The 9277-nt window shown below is 40.5% G+C and overlaps 1 protein-coding gene across 1 annotated transcript in view; it reads left to right on the top strand.

The window, feature by feature from the left end:
- Positions 1-338: 338 nt before the first annotated feature.
- The window catches only part of cdc42ep1a (CDC42 effector protein (Rho GTPase binding) 1a), a 19007-nt gene continuing 10068 nt past the window's right edge, over positions 339-9277 (top strand). Inside the window, exons 1-2 of the mRNA XM_034119481.1 lie at positions 339-456; positions 7406-7495. The gene's annotated coding sequence lies outside the window, so the exon portion shown is untranslated. The remainder of the gene's footprint in view (positions 457-7405; positions 7496-9277) is intronic.

The following is a 9277-nucleotide window of genomic DNA, read 5'->3' as shown; positions in this document are numbered from 1 at the left end:
ATTACAATACAAATACAAAAAGTAGCAGTACTTAATTTAAAAAATATTCTTTATAAGTAAAAGTCCTGCATTTAAAATATTGGCTCCCACATGTGGAAAAGAATAAAGTAGCATCCAATTAAAAATACTCAAGTTAAGGCAAAATACCTCTATATTGTACTTAGCACTTGAGTAAATGTACTTAGTCACTTTCCACCACTGATGTCATGTTGTGTAGAGAGAGAGACATCAAACTGTTACCCATGAGGTCAGATGAGTTTTAACGGCATCTGATCTAAGCCCCGCCCCTTCACTGCTCCGCGCTGCCTCTCGCAGCAGACCGCGCGCTCCAGCGGACAGTCCGGCTGCACGAGAGCCTTCCTCCGACCTCTACTAACTCAAATACATGTTTTAATGGAAAGATAATTAAACCGGAGTCAAGAAAGTCTCCTGTTCCTCCAGTGGAAGTTTTCTCTGGTGAGTTTTTATCTCAGTTTGACTTTGAACCACTCTGTAGTGTCCTCAGAAACACGCTCTCTGAGACTCAGTGATAAGTTAATGGGCACTTATAATGTCAAGCATATGTTTTATTTATAGACTTACAGTGAATATGTTGTGTCTCTTCTTTGCATGTTGACAGAGGTGGACAGTCACTTAGTACAATTACTCAAATACTGTACTTTGGTACACAGTTTAACAGAGTATATCCATTTTATACTACTTTATACTTCTCTCTACTAGATTTTTGAATGCAGTTTTATTTACTAGTTCCTTTATAAATCCAGATTTTAACACAATATACTCAGGAAAACCCTTTTAAATAAGATTATTTGTTATAGATTTAACCTTCCAACATCATATTTAAGTAACTTAAACCATGAGTGGGTTAACAGAAATGTTATGGGCAGCAATTTTGCTAAAAATAAATCAAATATGTCACAGTTCCAGCTTCTTAAATATGATGATTTTCTGCTTTTGCCTTAAAAAGTTTTAAAGTATTAAAATATGTTTTGAGTACTTTTACTAGGGGAAGTAAGTACATTTTCCTAATCGTACCATCCTTGATGCAGTACTTTTACCTAGAATTAAGTATTTTACAGTGTGGTATAGTACTTTTACTTATTTATACCCTATAGATATCACATAATATTCTTAAAATATGGTATATGATTCCTACAAATGTGTGATATTTCTATAAGATCCCCATTTGTTTGAAGGAATATCCTAATTATGACCTATCAATGTCTTTTTGATGTAATTGATCATGTGATTAATTATTGGCAATGTGTTTTTTCTACTAGAAATATATGAATGAAAGTGTATTTATGGGAGAAAAGCCTATACTGTACCAAAGAAAGAAAGCAAATACAGTAGGTTTAGTTTCAGATAAGGCCATTAAGACTTAGAAATGTTGACAGAAACTAAGCTGCTATCAGATTTTAAAGCTCATACTGTTGGCTTTAGTGTGAGAGTGAAACTCAATCTCCTGTGTAACATGTTTTATGTCCAGCAGCAGCAATATAAACTCTACCACTGCTTTGATTTTTGTATCGCTCTGCCTTGTAATTACACTCGTTACATAACATAAACCTATCAATTTGCATACATGCCACTGAATCGTGTCGCGATGCAGTGGCACATGTCGGGCTGAAGTTGACGTTTTTGGCCTTGAGGTGTTTTAATTATGGAGACAGACGTGTGTGTTGCACTCATTGCACATCGGGGGCAAAGACCTTATGACCCCTAGAACATACCAGCACGCCACAAGGGAAAAACCACACACACACACACACACACACACACACACACACACACACACACACACACACACACACACACACACACACACACACACACACACACACACACACACACACACACACACACACACACACACTGATTGATTGGTGGCCTGCTAAGCTTGCCAATAAACACAAAGGCACATTGGTGATCAATAAAAAGCCAGCCTGCTTCCTAGCTAATAACAAAAACTCGATAAATAACTTGTACACTGACCTCCTCCATGTTGATCTGTCTCTGTAATCTAGTCTCCCCAGAGATGTGTGCAGTTTATCCTCTCTCTAAGTACATGCTTTGATATATATATATATATAAGGAGGCGTGTGGCGCAGTGGGTTGTGTGTAGGTGTTCGGATCAGGGGGTCACAGGTTCAAACCCCACTGCAGTCAGCATGTCGTTGTGAGACACTTCACCCCAAAATGCTCCTGTGGGGATTGTCCACAGTACTGAGTATGTAAGTCGCTTTGGATAAAAGCATCTAATAATTAACATGTGATGTAAAAAATATCCATGATGTAGGCCTCCTGCATGCAGCACATTATTACCACATGCATATGTAGTATGATGTGGCCTGTACATACCCCTTGTAAGGCTATCATGATATTTTTTTAACACTTTTTGTAGAAAGTATTTTTAATTACATTTTTATTGATATCGTTTTTTATACATTTATTTTTTTAATTCTATTTAAAATTGTTATTGTTAATTATTTTAAATGTTAATGTTATTTACTGACATTTATTTAACATTTTTATTTATTTCCATTTGTATTATTATTTATTTATTTATTTATTCTAAGATTGAGCAAATGTCACAAAAACCTATTTTACACTATGGATACAAAAATATTCTCATTGTTATTATGATTTTCGGCAGCATCAATCAAAAAAGTGATATATAGTAGGAAAACTAGCACACTAATAAACATATATGCAATAAAGCACACTTCATAAAAAGTCAAATTGCATAGGGGGTGAGTCACATCAAGCGTTTTTAAAAAACAATATTGATTTTGTTCCACAGTCTTGGTGCCCTAATAGAGAAAGAGCATGGACACGAATGATGCTTTATGGGGTAAGTGAGTGCAGAAGCCCCCCGTGGTTCGTCCCTCTTTGTTGTTTTTCTTTACCTGAGTTCGACATTCCTCTGCAGCCGACCTTTGGTGACCTTTTCGTGTCACTGACGCAGCAGCAGCAGCAGGAAGAGGTTCGCTGCAGAGGTGTGAGGCTTCTGTGTTTGTTTTAACACCGCAGGGTTTCTTTTGCCACACATGATGAAGACGATGATGATGTTGGGAGAACTGCTTCATCATGGTCTGTCGGCACCAAATGGTCAAAAAGCACACGTGTGATTCACCCCCCCCCCCCCCCCCCCCAAGTAAAAGCAATACACCCAAGTTTTAATGTAAGAGACTTACACATCTACAGTCAATTTGGTAAGAACAATTAAGTATAGTTTTCGGTTCATATCTTTAATTCAGCTTTTTTTAGGAAACAGGTTTTTATGGATAGTCTTTGTGATAAAAAGAGGACCTTTCTGATAAAACTACTCTGATGTTTTAGATTGAAAAACAGGGGCTGTATTCTGAAGTTGTGGAAGATCTTCAAAGATGCGATATGTAGAAAATCAAATATTGTGATTTTCTGATCAAATGCTGATATTGTGCGTTTGACTATTTGTGCTTTAAAAAAAACTTCAACACAATGAGATGCTTGTTGATTTTTCTATTTAGCTATAACGACAAAGAACGTAAATGCAAGTAATATTAAGACATCTTACATCTCTTGTAATGCCTTTAAAACCAGAAAAAGACTTTCTCAATATTATGATATCCAAAATACAAGACGATATGTAGTCTCATATCACGATATCGATATCATATTGATAATGAGCATATGTACAGTATAGCATATGCACAGAGCCGGACATTACAAATGAAATGTGTCAGTGCTCTCTGGTGGACACCCTATGTAATGGTGTCTATTCTGTATTGATCTTACAGAAAAATGATCATATACAGATATCAATATACAGTATATGTGAAAAGATAATATTGGCTTGCTCTCATCACTTTACAGGTCATACTACATGTGTTTAAAGACCTCCATATCAAATTCAAATATGGGGAATGTGCGTGTTAGTAGAAGAAAGGGATAAGGAAAGATTAACAGTACGTTTGAGCGCATAATAAGACACACAATCTAAAAAGAAAAGGCAACAAAGGGGGCAAATTGAGACTGCCAGCTCCAGCAGATGCAGGAAGTGGAGAAAATGGATATTTGTTGAAGCATGAAAATGTTTTCTTGGCCGAGGAGGAAGTGTAGCCGTGTTTTGCTTGGATTCAATCTGAGCATGGATGTAATTGAAAAGTCAAAGAGAGAGCAGAAAAAAATGTGGCCTTATCTTGTATGTTTGTTCACCTGGTTAGTGGGGTTAGTGAGTGAAGGACATGAGAAGAGAGGAGAGAGGGAAGCTCGACGCTAGATAGAACAACGCTGATCTCACTCAAGACAAACTACTGTATGGCAGAGGAGGTAGGGCCGTCAAAAGGAGAGGTGTGTGAAGTGTGTGTGTGTGTGTGTGTGTGTGTGTGTGTGTGTGTGTGTGTGTGTGTGTGTGTGTGTGTGTGTGTGTGTGTGTCCTACAGCTGTTTCAGTCAGTCAAGACCCACAAAGAGAAGAAAGGAAAATATAAAATGAAAAAGGTTAAATTGGGCACAGAATACGGAGTAAGGGGGAAGGAGATCAAATCAACTTTTTATATATTAATAAAGTCAGTTTTTCACTCTGGTGTTAGTTTGCAATTACATACATAAGCCCGAAATACACACACATGCACAAACAGGACGTGTGGACATGCACTAATGAAGATTAAAAAGGACTTAAGTACAGTAGTTAGAGAAGGAGGAAAGAGAAGACAAATGAAACAGAAGACATGGAACATAAGAAAGCAAGAATGGGAATAAAGGAGAGGCAAAACTATTGGGAAGTGAGTAGAAAAGACACACTATGAAAACACTCTTCCACACACACCTCAGTGCCGCCCTGACACAACTAATCCAACCCAAAATTGATCACAAATAATAGGTAATAATATTACAAAGAAAAAGCAATACGGAAATATAAACCGTATTAAATGAACAACAGGAATCCCCACTCTCTGACATTCATGGCTCCTACAAGAGGAGAGTCCAAAAGAGGACAATTAACGAAGACGGGGGACATTAGATTAGAACATCAATGAATGGGAAAGAAAAAGTGAGGAAAGGAGAATGAATGAGTAAAAGAAACAAAGAGGAGACATACAAGAGGAAAACTAATGACAAGAAACATTAGATGGGAAAGAAAGTGAAGTAAAAAGAGAAGCAGAAAGAAAAAGTAAGGAAAGAGGAGAAGAGTGAACGATGGTTTCAGAACAAAACGTGGTTTCAATCAGCTCCGAGGTCGAGAAGAAGGATGTTTGATGGTCGTAATCGAGAGAGAGAAACTCCACCGACCGATGTTCTGCTCAGGAATGTGTTCATACGCACGCGCACACGCACGCACACACACACACACACGTACACACACGCACGTACACACGCACACGCACACGTACACACACATACACACACACGTACACACACACACACACACACACGTACACACACACACACACACACACACACACGTACACACACACACGTACACACACACGTACACACACACACACACGCACACACACACGTACACACACACACACACACACACACGTACACACACACACGTACACACACACGTACACACACAAAGCTCCTATTAGACTGTGGTTACTCTGGTTTACATCCAGTAATGCACACATGCACGCACACACACACACACACACACACACACACACACACACACACACGTACACACACACACGTACACACACACGTACACACACACACACACGCACGCACACACACACGTACACACACACACATACACACACAAAGCTCCTATTAGACTGTGGTTACTCTGGTTTACATCCAGTAATGCACGCACACATGCACGCACACACACACACACACACACACACACACACGTACACACACACACGTACACACACAAAGCTCCTATTAGACTGTGGTTACTCTGGTTTACATCCAGTAATGCACACATGCACGCACACACACACACACACACACACACACACACACACACACACGTACACACACACACGTACACACACACGTACACACACACACACGCACGCACACACACACACGTACACACACACACATACACACACAAAGCTCCTATTAGACTGTGGTTACTCTGGTTTACATCCAGTAACACACGCACGCACACACACACACACACACACACGTACACACACACACACACACACACGTACACACACACACATACACACACAAAGCTCCTATTAGACTGTGGTTACTCTGGTTTACATCCAGTAATGCACACATGCACGCACACACACACACACACACACACACACACACACACACACGTACACACACACACGTACACACACACACACACACACGCACACACACACACGTACACACACACACATACACACACAAAGCTCCTATTAGACTGTGGTTACTCTGGTTTACATCCAGTAACACACGCACGCACACACACACGCACACACACACAGACGTACACACACGCACGTACACACACACAGCTCCTATTAGACTGTGGTTACTCTGGTTTACATCCACATCTCAAGCAAATACTGTACATAGTGACAGCCAGCCTGTCTGATGTACAAACGCACCGAAATCCGGGTGAGATGCCCAAAGACAGTAACTCAAATCTGTAGCAGAGAGATCAATTAAACTGTCGTTTTATGCAAGCAATATGCACTTTCATCACAAACTGTAACTGTAACAGGAAATAGTTTCCCATTAACACTGATTGAGTTTTGACTACTAATGTCTGTTAATTAGTCAATAACATTAAAAATAACATGTTATGGAAACTGTGCAGGTTGAAAATGGTGAAGAACCCAATAAGATGTGTTTCGGCTTTACACAACGTTTCGTCTTGAATTGCAAAACAATGACTTCATCATGACTTTGCCATTTACAACTAAATAGACCTTTGTCCATAGAGCTTTGCTGGGATTTGGTCATACACCATAGTACAGGACCTATTAATGGGGCTAGAATTACTACAATTCATCCTGGGTGGGACATTAATGTGTACCGAATTTCATGGTAATAAGGACAAATGACGTCTTCATTGTGGCCTTAGAGAAAAAGTCAAGGAATGGTACAAAACCAGTAAAAGTTATACATTTTAAGAAGATGTCAACGATGCTTATAAGTAACGACGATATCAAAGATGGGTCAATGTGATTATGTGTGTCTTCACTGGGTCTTGAATGTCTTATTCTGATATTTATTCCTCAGCCTGTATCATTTATTTTCTATCATGTACTCCTATCAATCTTACCTTTTCTCTAGGTCTTATTGCTCTAAGCATCCATTCATTTCTTCTCTATTTCTACCCAAATTTGCCATCTTCCTCCTTCATTCCTTTCTGCGAAAATGAAACTTTTTTTGCATCCTTGCATCACTTGTCACCCTGCCTTGAAAACTAATGTTGTATTTTATATCTTCTCTTACAGAAATCAGCGCCAGTGGAGCCGTCCGCCAGGCTTTACCCAAAAGAAGCGCCGTACTAACGGAGGAGTTGAAGGATTAGAGGATAATCCAGGGTAGGTAGAAGTCCCTCCTGTTGAGAGGTGCCCCTATTCTTCTCTGATATCCAAGACGCAGGCTGCTACTGGGATTACTGCGTTAAACTAATTACCTTTAAAGACTCCAAAATTGGCGGATTTAGTCCCTGTTGTGTTTTTAAAAAAAGCCAATATTATCTGAAGCCTGAGGGTGCTGGCTGCTGTATTTGTTTTACTCAGAAAACAGAGGCAGCAAGAGCAACAGGATCACAGAGAGGTCAGCTGGATACAAACATATGTGCAGATAAAATGAGCTTTGCCCGAGGGTCCAGATAAACAAGAAGAGTCGGAGGAGCGACCCCCTCTGTGTTCAAAAGTCTTTAACAGGATTACAGTTAAGGACAAAACACCCAAGCTTTTCCGTAAGCACACAGCCAGAGTAATTAATGGCCCCAAGTGTATTCCGGTAGGTCAGCGTTTTCAACCTTTTTTGAGCCACGGTAAATCTTTTACATTAAACAAACCAACAACCAAAAAAGTGACAAAAGGACACATTGAAGCCTAAAACAGTGTATATATATATAATGACAATTTAATGACAAGTCTCTCAATTTGGCGACAAGTTCAGCTACTAAGAAGCTAGCTTTGAGAGCTCTCTCTGGGTGTTTCTCAATCGCGAGTAAAGCTGCTTCAGAGCCACTATTTCAAGCATACTACGTCATCGAGTGCCGCCGAAGTACTGTTCCAATCTCCAGCATACTTGGAAATCTACCGAGCCCGGCGTACTCCGTTTGGAGAAATATCGAGGCTGCACATGAGTAGACTCCGCGGTCTTAAAATCCCCACAATGCTTTGCGCACGGAACAATTTCCCCAAATATGTGACGGAAAATGTAAGGCGGGGCCTCTCATATGACGCACACCTGCACACTTGCTAGCGTGTTCCTCTCTTTGTTTTCCGAATGTCAGTAAGTATTCTTGACTCGCTTCTGAAGCAAGATGCTCGGCAGACATGTGCTACCAAGCAAGCGTACTCGCGATTGAGAAACACCCTCTCTGTGGTTTTTCTCAAAATAGAGACAGGTGTTTGTTGTGAAATGACGATGAAGCTTGATTGGGACCATGGCACTGTTTGATAGCTTTTCCCAACACTAAGCAAACGAGTCGGACCCCCGGTGAAAGTGAATTACAAACAAAAGATTACTTTCGCTGAACTGCCTCAAGCTCACCGGTTTTCTTTCTTTTGACTCATACTAAGTTTTTCATCTGGGTTAGCATTGTATCTGCGACCCACCTCAAAATCTGCATTTTTCCACAAACTGTCACGCATCACTTTATTCTATTTGCAGCAACTAAATCATTTTTGTTTTGGACTAATGCACACCTGACTATCTCTCAGGGCACACTGGTGTTTCGCTGCACAGTGGTTGAAAATCCCTGCTGTAGGTTATCAATTAGAGGTTTTTAACCTTTCCAGCCAGACAATTGTTTCCCCTTCATTGACTAGAGCCATTATGTCTGTGACCGCTCTCACGGGGGAGTTGTAACCAGAGAGGTGGCCTGTTGCTTCAGTTCATGGGAACATGCACACAATCCCTGCAGGCTCACGGCATCTTATATTGAACATCACACCTCGGTATACTGGTCCCTGGCGTCTCCCTTTGTGAGGCTTGATATGGCTCCGCTCAGCGCTGGTATGTGCTGCGTTTCCTCCCAGATGCCCCTCTTAAAACGCCAGCCGGGGGAAGTGAACCACAGGGCCTGGGACTGCGGTCAGAAGCAAATTAGTAGGGCTGCCTTGGACCTGACGCAATGCTCCGTC

The sequence above is a fragment of the Trematomus bernacchii genome, unplaced genomic scaffold (assembly GCF_902827165.1).
Source record: "Trematomus bernacchii unplaced genomic scaffold, fTreBer1.1, whole genome shotgun sequence".
Classification (NCBI taxonomy): Eukaryota; Metazoa; Chordata; class Actinopteri; order Perciformes; family Nototheniidae; genus Trematomus; species Trematomus bernacchii.
This window is presented reverse-complemented; position numbering and strand designations above follow the sequence as displayed.